Consider the following 22,060-nt stretch of genomic DNA (forward strand, 5'->3'; position numbering starts at 1 on the left):
AATCCTAGTGAATAACTAGGCAGAATATAGATGGGGGGATTTCTTAATTAGAAATGGCATAGAGCACCCTAAGAAATTTAATGATGTTTTCAATGTCCCTGAATATTAGGCAATGAAAGAGAAGCTTTCACTGGGTTCATGCCTGCTAGAAAATGGAAATTTATCTAGGACCTGGGTACATGAATCTTCCCTCTTCCAACAAGGGAACTGAGGAAGAGATTTAATCTCTGCACAAATAGAGACAACCACATAGGCCAAAGTAATCGCCCTATTTGTTGATAAACACTAAGTCTACATAGATGTTATCTTTAGCAAGGACAAGTAGAGAGGAAATGTCAATATGAAACAAAATAAATATAAAACTACAGAACAAGAGGGAAAAGTAGCATCCAGAAGACCCAGAGAGGGGCATAGCTCTGTAATATCATTAAGTGTAGGACCTACAAGAAAATTTCAGGGGCACTTGGGTGGCTCAGTCGGTTAAGCATCTGACTTCGGCTCAGGTCATGATCTCAGAGTTCTTGAGTTCAAGCCCCACATTGGCCTCTCTGCTGTCAGCAGAACCCACAGAACCCACTTCAGATCCTCTGTCCCGCCCCCCTCTCTCTGCCGCTGCCCTGCTCTCATTCTCCCTCCCTCCCTCTCTCTCTCTCTCAAAAATAAATAAACACTTAAAAAGAAGAAAACTTCAGAAAATTTCAGGAAAGTGCTGCTATAAACATTGGGGTACAAGTGCCCCTATGCATCAGTACTCCTGTATCCCTTGGATAAATTCCTAGCAGTGCTATTGCTGGGTCATAGGGTAGGTCTATTTTTAATTTTCTGAGGAACCTCCACACTGGTTTCACTCTTATGTGGATCCTGAGAAACGTAACAGAAACCCATGGGGGAGGGGAAGGGAAAAAAAAAAAAAAAAAAAAGAGGTTAGAGTGGGAGAGAGCCAAAGCATAAGAGACTGTTAAAAACTGAGAACAAACTGAGGGTTGATGGGGGGTGGGAGGGAGGGCAGGGTGGGTGATGGGTATTGAGGAGGGCACCTTTTGGGATGAGCACTGGGTGTTGTATGGAAACCAATTTGACAGTAAATTTCATATATTAAAAAATAAAAAATAAAAAAAAATAAAAAAAAATAAAGAAAATTTCAGGAAAGTATAAAAGATATGTCATGCATAAAACAAAACAAGTCATCTTAAAAGCTGAGATGAGAAGAAAGGGGAAAATGGGTAAGATAAGAACAAAGTGGGAAAACACAATAGCAGAATTTAAGACCACACTGAAGTAGAGAGCAGAAATGATGCTGCAGAAAACTGAAGGAGTAATATGGGTAACAAACTTGAAAAGCCTTTTTAGAATGCAGGGAATAAGGATAAATACATGTAAGTAATGAGAGAGATACTGATACAGAAGAAGAGAACAGAGAAAGAATATTCAGACATTTAGTGATGTTTTTTGATTTTAAAAGAGAGACCAGGGGGGCACCTGGGTGGCTCAGTCAGTTGAGCATCTGACTTAGGCTCAGGTTACAATCTCACTGTTTGTGAGTTCAAGCCTCACATCAGGCTTACTGCTGTCAGCACAGAGCCCGCTTTAGATCCTCTGCCTTGCCATCTCTCTGCCCCTCCCCTGCTCTCACTCTCTCTCTCAAAAATCAACAAACATTAAAGAGAGAGAGAGAGACTAGAACAAATTAAACTTCATGAAAAAGAAATCAGAGTAAATTGAAAATGAAGAAATAACTGAACTATATTTTGATCAAATCATTGAGCTGAGGAAAGCTGAGCATATATTTTTTAAAGGGTTTCTAAGTCCAGGAAAAATGAGTTAAAGAAACACAACTTCTTGTTTCTTGGGTTGTTGATTTTAGCCATCTGACAGGTGTGAGGTGATATATTTTATTGTGGTTTTGATTTGCATTTCTCTGATGATGAGTGATGTTGAGCATCTTTTTACGTGTCTGTAGGCCATCTGTACATCTTCTTTGAAAAAATGTCTATTCATATCTTCTGCCCATTTTTAAATTCGATTATTCATTTTGGGAACATTGAGTTTAATAGGTCTTTATATATTTTGTATACTAACCCTTTATCAGATATGTCATTTGCAAATATCTTCTCCCATTCCATAGGTTGCCTTTTAGTTTTGTTTATTGTTTCCTTTGCTCTGCAGAAGGTTTTTATTTTGATGTTTTCCCAATAGTTTATTTTTGCTTTTGTTTCCTTGCCTCGGGAGACATCTCTAGAAAGAAGTTGTTATGGCCAAGGTCAAAGAGGTTACTTCCTGTGTTCTCCTCTAAGATGTTTATGGTTTCGTGACTCACATTTAGGTCTTTAATCCATTTTTTGATTAAATCCATTTATTTTTGTGTAATGGTTGCTAAGGCTCACCCATACAAAAGATTGTAAAGACTATGAAGGTTTCTGCATCCCAGGTCAGTGGAAAATGCTAACTTGGTGGATCAGATTTTCAAATAAACATCTAATTATAACAAAAGAAAGAAAGAAAGAAAGAAAGAAAGAAAGAAAGAAAGAAAGAAAGAAAGAAAAGAAAAAAAGGTTTAAAAATCTTTTAAACATCTGAACAAAGTTACTTATACCTGAACAAACACACCTATAAAAAATGTCTTCCAGTGGGTTCCCCCAAAAGCATATTCTGAGACAATGGTTTGATGCTTCCAGGAAGCACCTACAGGGTCTTGGGAAAATGAGACAAGGAAGAAAAAGGACTGATCAAAGGGCTCTTTATTGAGCTGGTTGCAGATATGGACATCCAAGACTCAATCCTAATGCAGAAATCTAGGAAATAGAGCACACCTCAGTATTATCCACCAAAGAGTCAAGAAGCTGGGATATTTATCCTGAATTGCCAGCCATCCTCAGCCCATATGCTGGGAGAAGTCCTCAGACAGAAAGTCACAAATGACTGTAATAGGACACTATTAGCACATACTAAAATGGTGAATTCTTAGGCAATATGAGGAGAGCACTGAAAATATCTGCTAACAATGACCAAAAGCCTACTTAGCCTTAGACGTCCCCTCTACAACAGTAACAAAGATGACAGAGGTAGTGAATTAATGTCAGCAAAGTTTTGAGGAAAAATGAATATGTATATTTCATATCCATACATCTCTTTTATGGATAAACACCAATAATAATACATCTTTACATGCAAGACCTCAAATCTGTACTGCCCATGCATCTATATTTCAGAGAAAATTAGTCCCTTTCATATAAAAATAATATTTGATTCTACATATTCAAATCCCTTTCCTCCAAAATTCCCTTTGAAATTTCAAAGCAGAAAAAAATTTCATCCTCGGTATAACCCAGAAAATAAATCCATTAATCAGCAAGAAGTTTCAAGGAATCTCTATAAGATATAAGAAAAATAGGATCTGGCTTAGGAAAGTACCACTCCCAAGGTCCAACGCATGAATACTTAAAATATGTTGAGTAAATACTGAAGAAGATCCAATGTTTTAGGCAGCATCTGAAATGACTCCCAATAATCCCTGCCTTTTGGTATTCACACCCTTATGTAAACCCCTCCCCATGTGTACATGTGCTGGACCTAGTGATTTGTTTCTCACTAACAGAATACAGTAAATTGGTGGGATATCACTTCTGAGATTTGGTATAAAAACTGAGACTTCTGTCTTGCTAGTCCTCTCTTGCTGGTGTTCTTTCTTGTCCTCTAACTTGCTCACTCTATCATGTTGTGAGATGTTCTAGAAAGAGGCCCACATGGCAAGGAACTGAGAGCAGCTTGTGGCTAACAGCCAGTGAGAAACTGAAGCCTTCAGTCCAACAACTCTTGAGGAAGGGAGGCTAGCCCACAACCATGAGTGACCTTGGAAGTGGGTGTTTTTCCGGTTGAACCTTGAGATAAGACCACAGCTCCTGCCTACACCTTGACTGAAGACTGAGAGGCCCTGAAGCAGAGGATCCCATTAACCTGCCTGGATTCCCAGCATTCAGAAACTGAGATAATAAATGTGGCCTTAAAGCCATTACCTTTTGGACTTATCTGTTCCAAAGCAAGAGATACACCCTATAATACACCCAGAAATCTCTCCCCTCCGCACCCTGAATTTCCATGTTAGAAATTCAGGATTTGGAAATAAGGATGAGTCATCAGGAAACAGTACACAAATTGAACAAATTCAAGATCTGTGTCAATGCCCACACTAACCTTCCTTGCAGTGGTGGGGGTGCTACCACTGTGAACTCTCAATCACTGTGGTCACACCAGCTAGAGGTCAGCCACAGATCCTCAGCCACCTTTGTGCTTCTATCGTAGTACACCAAGGTAGAGCAGTGGGAGTGGCCCACTTCCCGTGAAGAAAATAAGCGGCTGCATTTTCTATAAAAGACTACAAATAAAAACAACTAAAAGTGAGTCTACTTTGTATTATAACTATGCACTGGCAATTCTATATAATGTCAGTGATTAAATACTCCTCCCCACCAGGGCAGAGAGCCCCTGCTGCCTCCCGTTTGGTGCATCACTGACTGCCCCAACAAAGATCATACAGATGCTTGGCAGGGTGAGGCTCCCTGCTGTGCAGAAGCTTCCTGATAACTCCATCTGCATTTTTTTTTAATGGAGAATTGGATCTCTTACCCAAAACAGATGCCCTCGCAGATCAGAGGGGCAAGAAAGAGCAGAAGTAAAGGTAAGTAATGACAGGCTCTGGGTCAAAACAAATGAGATTCTCATGATTGACTTTCAGGAGCACACTGGTGCCCCATGCATAGTCACCACCCATGGTCACCTGTCAGGGGCAATATTTATTCTCATCCATTCAAGAAATATTTATTGAGTGCCAGATATGTTCCTGGACTAGAGAACCAGTAATTAAAAGAAAGAAATAATTGCCTTTGAGGAGCTTATATTCTAGTGGAAGTAGATTGATAGAAATTAAAAAATAAAATATATATCAGATGGTGATGAGTGCTGTGAAAAAAACTGAAGCAAGGAATGGGGAGGACTGCAACAGGATCATTTTTGCAATTTTAAATAAGATGTTCAAAGCAGACTTCAGTGAGCAGGAGACATCTGAACAAAGACCTAAAAGTGGTGATGGATTCAGGTGATGGAGAAAACCATGGGGATATCTAAGGAAAGAACAGTCTAGATAAAAAAAACAATCAAGTGCAAAATCCCTAACAGTGTAGTATTCTTGGAATGTTTGAGAAACAGCAAAGAGGTCAAGAGGGCTAGAGTGGAGTGAATTATAGGGGCAGTAGTAGGAAATGGGATGGAGGAGAATGACGTCTGCTGTCTCCTCCTTCCTCAAATATTCTGCAAATTCCTTTTATCTGTGGAATCTAAAGTTGAACCCTTCTGTCAAAGGATTCTGGGAAATGTAGTTCCAGGCTCCAACACTTGTGATACCTGGGAGAGAACATAAGTGGGCAGGAAAAGTACTAAATACCATTGACAATCGGGCACATTACTTTCTCCTACCTTCTCTTCTAGGACCTGAAGTAATATTGCCAAAAATACATTCCAAGACTTTAAAACATTGACATAACCTGAAAGAGTTAAAAGAATACTTTTTAGTCCAATTTTATTGCTTGACTTTGAATAAGCCCCTTACCCTTTCTGAATCTCAGTTTCCTAATCTGTCTAGTGGAGACAACAATATCTCTCAGTCATGAAGGTTTGATGATTTCATGCACGTGAAGGGTTAATCCCAGTGTCTGGTACACCTTATAATAAATAGCAACTAATTTAGAGATGTAAAAATTAAGGGTCCTATCAGTCTTAACTCTGGCTCCACCAGCCACTAGTTCTATCATATCAAGTAATTTATTTCACTTCTCTGGACGTCAATTTGCTCATCCTTAAAATGAGGATACTAAGACCTACCTCTCTGAGTTATTTTGAGGATTAAATGAGATGAAAAAAAAGATAATACATATGCTGGTATATGGTAAATTCTTGAGCAATGCTAATTATTATGATTATCTAAGAAATCAAGGTGTTGGGTTTTCTTCAAATTTCCTTCTCATGCTAACAGCCCTTGGTGCTATCACTGAGTCTACAATGTAGGACTTTCATAACCTGCCTCTTTTTGAATTTGTGGGATTACAAATCTTATTTCCTCTTAAGTGTATTTCTTTCTAATACACTGTGGAAAAAACACAAGAAAATCAGAAATGTTTGGATGTCCAATCGCCTGCATGTGCACTGCCCAGATTCCTGTGTGGGTACTGGAATCAAGAAGCAGGAGGTGACCCTGACATCAAGGGTCTCATGGGTCATTTAAATTAACTCACATCATCACTTTCTCATTTACCTACCACTTGGCATCTTGATCTACCCTAACAGGGCAAATGCTCAGTTGAGGCAGGTGACCGCATTTTCTGGGGCTGATTTTAGCAGGGAGTAAACTCAGGACTGAGGGATTGGCTGTCCCAGAGAAACCTGAGAGGCCAAAGTGTGTGTCAAGCAGAGGAGGAGAGAAGAGAACAGGCAGCAGCCAACCAGTCAGCAACTACAACACTTCCCAGAGCCCCAGTCATGGCCCTGGGGGCAGTGAGAGCACACACCAGGAACCCACTCTTGCCACTTCAGCTATCTTAGCAATTTTCTGAAAGCAGTCAAAAGTGGTACAAAAAGAACAGTGAAGGAACATGGGAGTGAGTGAACGAGAAGGCTCCAGATAGGAGTACCCTGAACTCTTAGCCAGAACAGTCATGATTAAAGGCCTATTGATGTAAGCAGGCATAAGAATGTGAAACAATTCTCCCAGCACCCCACACGTACAGATACAGCGATGAAACAAGCTTCAGGTTCATTCCACCTGAGGGTGTTCTCCACAGCAGCTAACTAGTTAAGCTGCATATAAATAATGCTCAAATTCTTACCTCCCCACTAACCACTCCCAAACTATTTTTCTTAGAGGAACAGCCTGGCATGTGGAAACCACTTCTTCACTTGCCCCTATGAAATTTTTAGTGTCCATTTAATTATTTATATATTCATTCATCCAACATGTGATTATTGAACACACACTATGCTTCAGGCACTGGGCTAAGGGACTGAAAATATAATAAGAACATGACCTGATTGGTCCTGACCTTTCGAGGAGACAAATTAATTAATCAATTAATCAAACAACCTGTCCTGTAGGAAAGAAGAAGTGGCGGGTGATGCTAGAGAAAGGGCATAAAAATCAGAAAGAGACGTGAGGGCGACTTTTAGGAAGAACTAACGTTTGAACGGAATCTAGACAGATCTGAAGGAGTTAGCAAGTTAGGAAGGCAGTGAGGCGGGGGTGTTGGTGGTTACTGCCCAACATGGAATTCCAGGCAGAGAGAAGAGCAAGTGGAAAAGGAGGGTATGTTCCAAGTCCCACAAACAGTTCAGGGTGACTGGGGGTGTGATGAGAGATAGGGTCTGAGTCTGCCGCTCAGGAAAGAGCTCTGTGCTAGAGCCAGAGCCTACAACTCCTCACCTTAAGGGCCTGGCTGAAGCCGTGGAAGACAACTGTGCCATCTTGGTGTGTAGTGTGAGAAATCTAGTCTGTTAAAGTAAACAAGGAGGCCATTAGGCTGATATGACTCTAACGCCTTTGCAGCCTACCAAGGAAACCAAAATCTAAGCCTGTAAGTGCCTCAAGGTTATTAAATCTAAACACTAAGGACAACTGACCACAACCAGGCTTTAAGCTACAGCCAATCAAATAATTTCCTTTCTTTGCTTCCACACTTTCTGTCTTCCCTCCACACCATCCTGTCCATAGAATACTCCTAACCACTTCCAGTTTGGCGCTGCCAGATTTGAATCAATTTTTGTTCAAATAAACTCCTAAAATTTTTAACATGCCTCAGCTTATTTTTTTTTTATTTATTTTTTTCCAATATATGAAATTTATTGTCAAATTGGTTTCCATACAACACCCAGTGCTCATCCCAAAAGGTGCCCTCCTCAATACCCATCCCTCACCCTCCCCTCCCTCCCACCCCCCATCAACCCTCAGTTTGTTCTCAGTTTTTAAGAGTCTCTTATGCTTTGGCTCTCTCCCACTCTAACCTCTTTTTTTTTCCTTCCCCTCCCCCATGGGTTTCTGTTAAGCTTCTCAGGATCCACATAAGAGTGAAAACATATGGTATCTGTCTTTCTCTGTATGGCTTATTTCACTTAGCATCACACTCTCCAGTTCCATCCACGTTGCTACAAAAGGCCATATTTCATTCTTTCTCATTGTCACGTAGTATTCCATTGTGTATATAAACCACAATTTCTTTATCCATTCATCAGTTGATGGACATGCAGGCTCTTTCCATAATTTGGCTATTGTTGAGAGTGCTGCTATAAACATTGGAGTACAAGTGCCCCTATGCATCAGTACTCCTGTATCCCTTGGGTAAATTCCTAGCAGTGCTATTGCTGGGTCATAGGGTAGGTCTATTTTTAATTTTTGGAGGAAACTTCACACTGCTTTCCAGAGCGGCTGCACCAATTTGCATTCCCACCAACAGTGCAAGAGGGTTCCCGTTTCTCCACATCCTCTCCAGCATCTATAGTCTCCTGATTTGTTCATTTTGGCCACTCTGACTGGTGTGAGGTGATATCTCAGTGTGGTTTTGATTTGTATTTCCCTGATAAGGAGCGACGTTGAGCATCTTTTCATGTGCCTGTTGGCCATCCGGATGTCTTCTTTAGAGAAGTGTCTATTCATGTTTTCTGCCCATTTCTTCACTGGGTTATTTGTTTTTAGGGTGTGGAGTTTGGTGAGCTCTTTATAGATTTTGGATACTAGCCCTTTGTCCGATATGTCATTTGCAAATATCTTTTCCCATTCCGTTGGTTGCCTTTTAGTTTTGTTGGTTGTTTCCTTTGCTGTGCAGAAGCTTTTTATCTTCATAAGGTCCCAGTAATTCATTTTTGCTTTTAATTCCCTTGCCTTTGGGGATGTGTCAAGTAAGAGATTGCTACAGCTGTGCCTCAGCTTATTTTTTAACAAGTCTAAGGACCAAGATCTGTGATGGACCTTGTTAGTTCTCTTTTTTTTTTTAATGTTTATTTATTTATTTTGAGATAGAGAATGTGAGCAGGGGAGGGGCAGAGAGAGAAGGAGAGAGAGAATCCCAAGCAGGCTCCACACTCAGCATAGAGCTCAACCTCAGGAACGGTGAGATCATGACCTGAGCCAAAATCAAGAGTCAGAAGCTTAACTGACTGAGCCACCCAGGTACCCCAGCCCTGGTTATTTCTTAATACCCTGTTCAACTCTAGACAAGCTTCACCACATGAAAGCCCCTCCCGCTTTCATCCTCCCAGGTATCCAAACTCTCACTCAGACAGTTACCACTTCCTGTCTCTACATTTTCTAGCACCGCCCTCAATTGTCATTCACATTTATGTAGACAAATAAGAACTGTCAACTCTACATTTTTTAGTAACAGTGGGACTTTTGACACAATTCTGCTCCGGAGAATCCTTTCACAGTAGGAACCATCATTCCCAATAGATCTGTGTAACACATTGGTCATAAGAGGATATTGACATGTTTTTTAAAGACAGTCTAAACTGTGTTTTATCATCTAGATGTTGCTAATTAAGCATTTTTCACCAAGTCAGAAGCCAGTTTCACAGATTTTATAGTCTTTTATTTTAGTGCTCCCTTTGTAGGAAACCTGGCAGAAAGTGAGTTTGTTGTTGTTATTGTTTGCTTAGTCGTTCTTGTTTACCAAGTGGACTACATAGATTGTTCTGATTGAACCTTCTTGATTTAAGGTTTCTTGCTCATTTGGGCCAGGGAAGCCCCAAGTTCAACACTCTGGACTTTATATTGTGGCAATTTCTTTTTCACTGTATTTCTTCTGACTGATCATTCCACTGCAGTATATTTTAATTGTCTGCCCAGGGTATCTTCTGGAAGGAAATGCCAACTCCCATTTTTCATTTAAGGACTGGAAACCTTCTTGCCCATGTTGACAGAAGCTTCCCATGACCCAGGTATATCCTGTCCCTATTGAAGCTCTCCAGCTCTATCATCATGGCAACTCCACGAAATGGCAAGAAGATGCAGAGGACCCATGGTGACATCTAGTACTGGTTTCACGGGCTTGCAACCCATGCAGTCATTTAGAGCCCTGTACTTGGAAAGGCCCCACACTTGGTTTAATACTCTGCTGTCACCACTTTGAAATTACTAATAATTTTTAATAAGGGGCCTCACATTTTCATTTTGCACTGGGTCCTGAAACCAGGTAGTTAGCCCTATTGACATTGTAATGTCTCTTGATAATAAAAATGAGCCTCAATGTTCCATTAGGTCCAGTTTTTCAGTCGAGCAAAGCCAGTTCATTTCCTCCTGCTATCACACCAATGGCTGTATATCTGGTAAACTGAATTTCAGAGAAGTCCAAAGACATCATTGCACTGGGATATGATGGACACAGAACTGCACTCAGCTGAATACCACTAGGTACCATGCACAACTTCTTTGTCATTCAGAATAATAAAAACAGTCAGAATTGTCAAGACACTCCATGAAACTGTAGTGTTCAGCCTAACCCCAATCAGCCTAAGAGAAGTTCCCTGGAGAGTGGTATTTGAATGACGCCCCCACCCCAAAAAAAAGGAACAGAAGAAGAAAAGAAAATCACAATTTACAGCAATCTGGGTCTGTTTTCAGGAAGTGTAAAGGGAGATGCCACTTTGATTAGACCTTTTATTCATTTAAATACAGTTAAACTAAAAACCAGGTTAATGGAACAATGCTGTTTTCTTCTTTTTAATCTAAGAACACCTGGCTTAGAAAAGCAACCTGAGAAGAAGGCACCTAATTGTGGAGAGTTTTTATACTTAATCTCTTCATTCATTTAGATTTTATCCAAAGGAATAAAGCTGTTATACTGGATTTCACTTGCAATCACATGATGTTCGGTTGCTAAGGAAATCAAAATGCCTAAAATTCTAGCTACAAAAGGAAAGGAGATATAGATATACAGATCTATCTATCTACATAGATAGATATCAAATATATCCTGTAGATACATACATATATATATATGCACACATATATACACACATTTATACACACACATATAGAACGTCTTTCAACTAGTGTAGAATAACTTGGGAATAGTGATTCATCTTCTTGGGTAAAATATGCTGTTAATTATAGAGGTAGTGGTGTACTGGAACTGCCTCATTAGCTCTTGAGCACCAAATGTACACCTCGCTTCCCAACTTCACATTCAGTGATACTATATCTGTATCTTGAAATCAGTCATGATGGGAGCATTTTTTAATGTGTATTTATTTATTTTTGAGAAAGAGAGAGAGAGAGCATGAGCAGTGGGGTACAGGGCGGGGAGAGAGAGAATCCCAAGCAGGCTCTATGCTGTTAGCATAGAGCCAGATGCAGGGCTCAAACTCACAAATGACAAGATCATGACCTGAGCCAAATCAAGAGTCGGTTGCTTAACCGACTGAGCCCCCCACATGCCCCTTGATAAGAGCATTTATATCATGAAGGCATATGCTACAATGTAGGGCATTCCGTGCCCCACCCCCCGACCTGCCAGAGATTCATTTACTAGTGCACCACTGTATACAGCTTACTGTAAGGGATTCTAAATCAAACTTGGAAGTTGTGGAAATGAAGGCCTTGTAGATTCAAATTATTAAAACTAAATAAAACTGATGAATAATGATTAGAGTCTTAATTCCACATAAAACAAGAGAGAACTGGAAGATTAACATTTAATTCCATTGGCTCCAACCTGTGGCTGTGGACCATCTTCCAGGGAAAGCACATGATAGCCTAAGACACAACAGTTAAATCCTTCCCCTGACCCTGAACCCTGCGTCTGAAAATGCGATTAGTGAGTATGTGTGAGTCTGTAGGGGTTAGAGCTACCTATGTCATAATTATAATCATAAAAATAGCTACATAACAACATAAAATATATGCCTTCATTCTCTCAGACTCAATACAATTAAGAGAAACAATTTCATAAAGACAGGGAGAATTAAAACCATTAAAACTCTATTTAATTATCCCATTATGCTTAAGTATATAAAAATAACCTAAGCATTATATATATCACTGAGAGAAACAAACTGATTAAAACTTAATAGGAACATTGTCTTTTTTTTTTTCACATCAAGTATAATCATGTGAAGGAAGCCCCTTTCCAACAGGGGACTATGAAAAATTAAACACAGAATTTATTGCTCAGCTGTCTGTGGCTGCAGAAATTTATGGCCAAAGGGGAAATTGCACCAGATGTGTTCTATAAAGGAAAATGGGTCTACTGCATTTCGTTAGGGTTGGTAAAGTTCTTACAGGAATAATCCAGCCAATTTCATTCTATCATTCCAGCTTTTAGATATATCACTAGCCACCCTCCACAGACCACCAAATATCCAACATTATTTTCTATTCACTTATTTTTTCCAGCAATTCTTAATAGTGAGGAGCTAGAGAGGGGAATAGGGATGGTATATAGGAATCTCAAGATCAGGTGTATAATTTAGAAGGGAGTATTCCATATACTCTTGTTTTATAATGCAAATTAAAGAAAGTAAATCTGGACAAAATCTTCTGAACCAGTGAGAATACAAAAAGATGCTGTGTGATCATGGGTTAAAGACACTGCTTTACAGTGCTATTAATATTCCAGGAGTAAATATTAATACTCTAGGGCTGTCTGCTCAGCACTGTTCTGAATGCTTTACATATATTAGCCCATCTAATCCTCATAACAACCCTATCACGCAATTTTCTGTTCTAGACCCCATGAGCAAACTGAGGCACAGACAGGCTAAATTACTTGCTCATGGTCATATAACCAGTAAGCAACTAAGCCTGAATTATAAAACCAGTAAATCTAGTTCTAGACTAGAGTCTATGTGTCTGTGCTCACAATTTCTACAACCTACTGTCTATAGCATGAAGACACCCACCTTGAGAAAGACAAAGAGATAGTAATATAAAACTACCAAACAAATCATTTGGGGTAGGATTTTATTATTGCTGTTATACAGAGAAGTAGTTTTAGATAAATTTCCATACATGTATAGCACATTTCTCTTTTAAAGAAAATTTTCTACCTTCCCAGACTTAACTCTTTTATCTCCTTGAAAAGACTTCCTCTTCCCCACCTCCTGATACAGCCAGCATCCAGAATACAGTGCTGTTTATGAGATAATTTTTCAATGAATGAATCAATCCACCAATTAGTCAATAAATCACATAATAACTATAGAGTTAATCTGGCCTGGAGTTGAACAGTGCTTGATGGGGCTGATTATTTTAACAACCCAGGGTGTTCTCAGAGCATCCAAACAAGCTTTGAAGCCTTGTAGGCTAGAGCTCTGAAGTCCTAGTGTAAATAAAATGGAAAAATCATACTGGGAAGGATAAAGGAATTAGTGCTTATGATATGCCAACAGTGGACCAGGTGCAAAACTATATCATTTAACTCATTATTTCCTTCTCACAACAACCCATTTGGTAGATGAGAAAATGGAGGATCAACAAATAAAGCAATCTGCCCACAGTCACACCAGCTGATAAGCACAAAATTGGGGGAATGAGCCAAATCTTTCTAATGCCAAAGCTGTTTTCACTCCCATCCAATATTTCAGGTGAGTGAAGGAGCAGAGCAGGGGAGGGAGGAGGAGAAAGAAAGAGAATGAAGTGAGAATAAGACAAGAGTTAGCTGAGAGATCAGCTTTACCCATGAACCTCAGTTGCTACTCTTGATTGCCCTAGAAATATCCAAGCAATTATTTTAATCCCCCAATTTCCTTAGCTGGGATTAAAATAAGAATGACCCAGTTATCACAGTCCTTCTGACAGCAAAGTCAGGGCTGACATCCAATTAATTTGGGGCTTCACAGTGTGCTGGCAGTCCCTCCCAGTAAGGGAGAAAGCCTCAACAGTTCTTTTTCACCTTCTGAGTTGGAGATAATTGCCCCTGCATGAGAAATTCTAAACCTTGGCGCCCTCAGGCAGCGATCTGGCCATTCATTTGCCGAGGCTTGGTGCTAACCTGGCAGCTGCAGATGCCTCCTCAGCATTTACAGCTGTCTGGTGGGACACCTGTTCCCCCTAATTGAAGGCAATGGGCAAGGGGCTGGTGGGGAAGTATCGGCTGCAGCTCCTCTAATGCCTTGTGACTGGACAAAAACTCACAAGTAATGTAAAGGAAATTCTACCTGCAGTAGCATTTCTCCAGAGAAGATCCAACTTGAGGTGCATGCAGTTAAGTTAGAGACATCCAACACTCTGATGATGGGTAGTAGAGAAATGCCTTTAGGAAAGAATTCCTAAGGAGGAACTATAAAGAAATGACGAATGCAATGAATACCCTTTCCTCTTCACTAATACTACATTCAAAACTCTGCAGCATTCACATTCTCTTTCTCCACCCAACCCCCTCTCACTTTTTTGGTAATTGGTTAATGGATGATAAAAGCATGATGAGGAATGTAGCATACCCAATTTATTACTACAGCTCATTTCATAGATAGCAAGCCCACACCCTGCATGCTGCCTTGAATATATAGGTTACATTTAAAGATCGATATCACTTGGCTGCAATTTGATAAGTGCTTCTAATTTAATTTCTAGCTATGGCATTTACTTAATCAAAACTTTGGCAATGAAAGCCAATTCAAACACACTATGCAATAAGCAGATTTAGAAAACAGAAATCATAGGGTGAAGAGTCAGAACCTTTAAATGCATGATTTCAGTTCAGTACAGCTTTAATAAAAACTCAGTCTTTTAAAAAAACATTCACAAACACTGTCCCAGCTCTAGCGGAAAACAGAATGATAATAATGCATTCTAGATGGAGAAGTCTGGGTAGAAGATATGATCAAATCAGAAATGGCACTATCAATGTCTGCAAGGCAAGTAATAATGTCTAATGGGAAGTCCCTGGTTAACTAGTATAAAAATGATGTCTTGGTATTACATTATGATCTGATGCTTTTAATCACTTCAAATATATATTAAAGTGTGATATTCTTTTTTTATTCTTAAAATTTTTTTTTAATGTTTTATTTTATTTTTTGAGAGAGAGACAGTGTGAGCAGAGGAGGGGCAGAGAGAGAGCGAGACAGAATCTGAAGCACACTCCAGGCTCTGAGCTGTCAGCACAGAGCCTGATACAGGGCTCCAGCTCATGAACGGCAAGATCATGACCTGAGCCAAAATCAGATGCTTAACCGACTGAGGCACCCAGGTGCCCCTCAAGTGTAATATTCGTAATTATAAAAATAAGCTCTACTCAGTACCTTTTAAAGGGCACTTGGGCACTGTTCTCAATATATCTAAAAATTACTTTTAAAAAATAAATAAATAAAAATTACTGTCTACTCTAATTTATTTATTCAAGCCCCCAAGTAAAACTATTTTGCTATAAATGATCAAAATTATTTCTGTCCCATTAGAGCTCTTGAATACAGCATGATTTCCCTCATTTTATATCTTAAATGCATTGTATCCTCAAGTAAGAGTTACACAATCACACACATGAAATCATTGACATCCGCCCTTTTGTTTGAAACTTTGGGCATTTAGGAGAATATGGTTAAACTAAGAAGAAAGGAAACAACTTTCAAGTTGATGATGAAAGATGAAAGACCCACAGAGAACATACCAAATTTCAACTCAAATTTTTAAGTGACTGACAAAGAAATGTCTCCTTCACCTAAAAGACGGAAGCAAAAGCATAGTTTTGCCCTGCTGAGTACAGGAGATTCCAGTTGCTTTCCTGATGCTCCTTCTCTTGAATCTGGTCTCTCCCTCCTGCCCCTCTCTCCAACATCCCAGGGTATCGGCAAGTTTCATAAGAGATGTTACTGAGCTAAAATGTTGTATAGGGTGGACAGTTCAGGCATGCCAGAACTTTGCAAATCATTTCCTTATGGACTCTTTTTCTCAGATTCAGTAAAAGGACACCTTTCCCCACCCCCACAACACACACACACACACACACACACACACACACACACACAAACACACACACACACACACACACACACTCACACACAGGTGAGAAGAGAGCTTCTCTTTGTGAACATGGTATTCCCCAAGAGGCCACTTCCTCCTCTCCCCTACACCTCTTCTTATACCCAGTTGGGAGAGACAAGCCCTGCAGAGGGGCAGGTGGCACCTGTGGCTGACGGTTCTGTCCACATAGAACATGGAGGATTTAGTGCCTTTTGTCCTTAGATTTAGGTTCAGGCTGATTTCTGTGCATTTCTGGACCAACTGGAAATACCTAACTCAACGGCTAGTGCCAGGCTGTTATATTACCATTGGAAACAACCTAAATGCCCATCTATGGGGAAACAGAAAAATATAATTGCCATATTCAAATTACATAACAGTGTGCCCTCTGTGAAGAATTCATTAGGTCTGTGTATATCAACATAGATCTCAGAAACAATGATGAACACGAAATAGAATGAGAGAATAATCTCTAACCTCGGTTTCCTCATCAGTAAAATAGGCAATTGTTCATTTAAGGAATATCAGTTGAGTGCCTACTTAGTACCAGGACCTATTTTAGGCAATAGAGATATAGCAATAGAAAATGAAAGAAAAAAAAAGTCTTCCTTTAAAGAGGTTATGTTCTAGAGGTGCAAAACAGGAAGACAGACAAGAAACAAATAATAAAGCTAAGTTTATAGTATGGCAATGATTGTTTTTAAACCCATGGAGAAAAATTAAGTAAGGAAGGAAAAAAAGTAGCATCAGAGGAAAAGGGCTACAAAATATAGAGTATAAGATCTCATGTCAGCAAAGACTTAAAGCAAGGGAGGAGTGGGGAATAAATCTTTGTTGTGACAGACATGCAGACAAGATTGAGAGAAGCCTTCTCAAGCCCATGCTAATACACATCCTTTCCTAATTTCCAGGGTAAATATAAAATGTTCTCAATTTTTATACCCTTTAGGGCATTTCACTGGGAGTCCAGTTGCTGGGGCCGAGAGAAGGAGCATTAAATACCAGCATTTGAGATACTTTTTAATCTGGAACCAGTTTTATTTAAATCAATATATACCTCTTAAGGGATTGGATAGAAAAAAACTTTAATTGTTATTGAGTTATTCAGAACAAATTGTGCCTAATATGCCTGGTGCTTAAGCAAGAGAGTCAATACTCAAAACTCTGATGTTTAGAATTTTTAGTAGACTGAATGAAAGGATTTGGCAGATTTCCTAAAGAACAATCCAATATAAGACAAAATCTCACAAGCTTGCCTCTGAAATTTATTGTTTAAGTAATGCTAGCTACAAAGCTAACCATCAAGTTAATGGCAGAAGAGATTCTGTGACAAATAGAAGGATATGAAAATTAATGTCTAGAAATAACTGGGCCTGAAACTCTGCTTCTTAACTTAATGGACCTGCGACATGAAGCAAGATATGTCTTTTCTCTGGGCCCCAAGTCCCACATTGGTAAATGGAAATACATTCCTGCTTCTCAGGAATTGAGGAAAAGAATATACAAAATATCTGCCCTACACCTTCCCTCTGCTAAACCTAAGCTCCATGAAGGCAAGGAACATGTCTATGAAATGAATCCCAGAACCCCTGGCACATAATAAGTGCTCATCAAATTTTTATTGACTGAATTAATTAATATAAGACAATGTGTGGAACAGTGTCTGGCACAGAGAAGAAACTTCTTTTCTTTCCTCCTGCATTCTCGGGATCTTTTTCTGCCTAAACCATTTTCCCTGGTCCTGTGTTAGTAATTACAAACCCCAAAGATTTTAACCTGTTTGAGAACTGACTAGTCAGGAGTATAATAGAAATCTTCTAGCCATGAATATGATCCATGTACTGAAAATGGACTCCTTTCACCAGAGGGTGATCCCCACATGGACACTGGGACTCTTAGCTAGCTCTGCACCTTTTTGGAAGCCTTTTTTGTGATATGAAAAAAAAAATGCACATCTCTGCTTCCCTCAGTGAGGGCCTTAGTCCAGGAATCCTATTCCTGAGAGATTTATACTCTCCGCCCAAACCAGGAGTGTTCAACCCAAGTGTTTAGAGGAGGGGTCAACAGAGGATGATCACAGACTCCTGGAAGGAGTGACTAGAGGCACAAACTAGGGTCAGCTTCTCCCTCTCCATGGCATCTCAGAGCAGAAGAAGGGCAGCTACTAACAGCCCTCTGGAGATCTAAGCTATTCCTTAAAGGACAGAGATTGAGTTGGAGGGGGCGCGGCGGGCTTCAGGTATAAATGGTATAAAAAGAAGCCACATTACAGAACAGTTGGGTGCATTCTGACGTCAGATTTGGTTCAAACTCCAACTTCACTAACCGGTTACAGCAACTTGACAATTGCTTAACCTGTCTGTGCCTCAGCGTCTCCTTCTATATGATATGATACTAACAGCCACATGCACTGAGCACGCCTTCTAGGTCAGGTGTTGTTAATACGTGTCTGCATTAAATCCTTGCAATAACTCAATGGGGTGGATGCTAGTAGTAGTATCCGCATTTTACAGATATGGAAACAAACACAGTAGCTGCCCAAATTCATACAATGAATTATATTACTTGCCCAAGTTCAATACCCAATGAAACCAGGAAGCACTTTTATTCACTATACCATTGTGAGGACTGAATTAAAAGGTGTGTTAAAAGTGCTTTAAATCATGCCTGGAATAGCATCACATTTTGGGAGAGCCATGAATAGAACCAGGCAGCCAGAAATGGGGAATTATGAAGTTTCATAAGCAGTGGGGTTGGTAAATGAAAATTTTTTGTATCTCCTACTGTAAGCCATGGGAAACAATGAAAATTGGGTCAGATGATGGAAATCAATTAAGGGACCATGGCACTGATTTATGTGTGAAACCAAAATGGCCTGAAAGAGAACAATGGCTTGGAGAATGAGAAGGCAAGACCACATGCAAGAAAAGTGGCTATTGAGAAGAGGGACTATTTGAAGAGGTGATCTGACAGAAAAGGGGACCTCAGGGTGGCTCCTTGGCGGTGGGTAAGGATGCCATTCCTTTAAAAATGGGTGGAGATCCAAGAGTGAGAGTGGGCTTTCAGAGAAGGTGGATGCATTCCATTTCAGTCATGTTAAATTTAAAAAGAAAACAAGGCTTGGTGTCCAGACAAAAGATGAGCAGAAAATGTTTCTCGTGAATACATGAGCATAAGACATGAAAAACAGTGCCATTAAAAAGGAAGCTCTGAAAAGGAACCACCTAGAGTAAACCTCAGCTTTTATATTTTTCTCCCAATAGTCACAATTTGTTGGGCTCCAGCTCCTTATTATTACACTTTAATACTTCCTTTTATATGGGAATAGGAGAGCTTTGTGGAAGATTAAGAAATTTTCACATGTGCTTCTTTTCTGAATAAATTGTTATGTGAAATAATTTATTTTGGCAGATTCTTGGCGCTTGAGCCTTTATCTTGAAAAGAGGAAAAAAAGTGGCTTCTCAACAGTAATAACGAAAGGAGACAACAGGGGGAGAAAACCTTTCACAACCTTTTATATGAATATTCTGTTGAACTGTTCAAATTATAAGAACTTATGTCCGAGTTCTTAAATTTGAAAAGTGCACAAAATAAACTTTTTGCTTCCCTCAGAATTGACGTGATATTATCTCTGCAGGAGAAGAGATTGGGAAGGTTTAGAACATTCTTTAGGCTTTTCAATTGATGTCAAATCAAATGGGAAACCTTCATATGTCAGGAGGCTCATTTTCTGCACTCTATGCCTGCCAAAGTCCAATATGCTGAAATTCTCACTCAGTTGTTCACCTCCATGGGATGCTTTATGCCACCAGGCATTAACTGTTGAACTGCCAGTCTCAACTACCACTGTTAAATCTTCCTGATCTTAGCCACCCACAGGAGTTATATGAGAAATGGCTCCCTTTTCAGGAAGTGGTCTTGTGCTTGAAACAGTCTAATATATAGTGAATATTTCAACAAAAGTGGAAACAGATGGAGGCAAAGGTGAGAAATCATCTCAAGTGCAAAACTGTTTTCTTCCTGGAGAATCCTCACCACACCACATCTGAAAGGCATGATGCCAGCAGGTTTGTATTCATATTGTTCTGTTATTTCATGAAATTTCATGGTCTTTAGCATCTGTTCATAAAGATATTTACTAGAGCATGTTGGTTGTGGGTCCCTCCCATCCAGCATCTTTGGGTCAACAGGAAAATATCCAGATTGCATAGATTCTACCCACCAACACACAGAAAGGTAGACAAGCAGAATCACTGGGGAACACTGTATGCAAGATAAGGAAATTCAAGATGGCAGATTTTACCCAATCACAGAGCTTCTAGAACTCAAGACCCCTAATACTTATCTAAATAACACAAATACTTCCCCAACCCCACTGAAGTCTTCCTAAATTTCTAACCTCCAGACGCATCACATAAACCCATTTGAATGGGCCATTGTTCTTGGATTTTTTTTTTTCAAAGTTTTTTATTTATTTTTGGGACAGAGAGAGACAGAGCATGAACGGGGGAGGGGCAGAGAGAGAGGGAGACACAGAATCGGAAACAGGCTCCAGGCTCCGAGCCATTAGCCCAGAGCCTGACGCGGGGCTCGAACTCACGGACCGCGAGATCGTGACCTGGCTGAAGTCGGATGCTTAACCGACTACGCCACCCAGGCGCCCCGAATGGGCCATTGTTCTAACAATGCCATGCTTTGTCTTTAGATTAGCTGTGGAATCCTAATTAGTCAGACATTTCAGAAGATTGCACACAACACACAGGGTTTTGGGGTAACACCATCTAGATGCATACAGATCACTTTTACCAATTTTTCCAAAAGAAACTAGATTAAAATAGGACTTGTAAAAACGTATCACACAGACATCAGTAAGAGATTTTGTCAGAAAGTACCCATGTAATCATTTATATTACATTTTCCTCTTGGTTCCAAGTCAAAGAGGCTTCCAGACTCGTGTTATAAAAAAGATAATAATATAACACATTTCCAGTGATAATTCTAAAATATCTTAGCATTAGACCATTATGTTCAAGAGAAACCAAAAAAGCACAGAACTGAATTAGTCCAATTTATTCCTTAAACAACTAAATGGAGCACCACTGCTCCACACAGGCACCATTCTACATGCCAGAAATAGAGAAAAATAAGACAACCTTCCTGTCCTCAAGGAGATTGCAGTGTTAAGGGAGACTGGCCCACCATTACATGTATACAAAATAGCATGCCATGTGCTTTAGTAGTAGTGGAGGTGCCAGTTGCCCTGAGGGCCCAGAGATGTTGGCAATTGAACTGGACCTTTAGGAATTATGGAGAATGGATAAACATTCCAAGCAGAATATGCACAAAACATGGAAGTAACATGGAAGTATGGAAGAGTGTGGTGGATTAAGGAATGACAATGTTTTAGCATGGGTCTTCTAGAAAGTAGAACCTGAAGAATTAAAGAGGTATAACACTTCATTTGGGAGGTTCAAGCTCAAGGCCTTAAAGGTGACAAAAAAGAAAAGAGGCAAGGGAAGATGTGTTACAAGGTGATATAACACATTGTAATAGCTACGGCTTCACAGGTGAAAACATGGAACAGTCACTCAGCAGATATGTTTGCTCAGTGCCTTTCGAGATAGGCCACACCTGGGAGTGTCCACAAGCTAAAGAAAGGGAAAAAAAATTTCCCAACCACAAAGGCTCTCCCCATGGTGAGTCAGTTGGCTCTCTGAGAGGTAGTCAAGAATCTAGATCCCACACTAGAATGGGATGTTCATCCAAGTCTGACCAAATGCAGGTGATGCAACAACTAAGAAAGAAAGAAGGAAAAAGTTAGGGACTCTGGGAAGCCATTGTGACTAGAAATTAGAAAGCACAGAGGGCAGAAATACCAGGGATTAACTTGTGAAGATCTTTAAAGAGCTCAGATTTTATTCGGGGGTCCAGAACTTTTTAGGAAGGCAAAGATCAGCCAGATATAGTACAAGGTTAATTAAGTATCCAGGTAAAAGTGGATCTGTTTTTTCTGCTGTCTTTTTTCAATATTTTGCCAAGGTTAAAGAAATTGATTTGGGACTATTT

The sequence above is a fragment of the Neofelis nebulosa genome, chromosome 12, assembly GCF_028018385.1.
Source record: "Neofelis nebulosa isolate mNeoNeb1 chromosome 12, mNeoNeb1.pri, whole genome shotgun sequence".
Classification (NCBI taxonomy): Eukaryota; Metazoa; Chordata; class Mammalia; order Carnivora; family Felidae; genus Neofelis; species Neofelis nebulosa.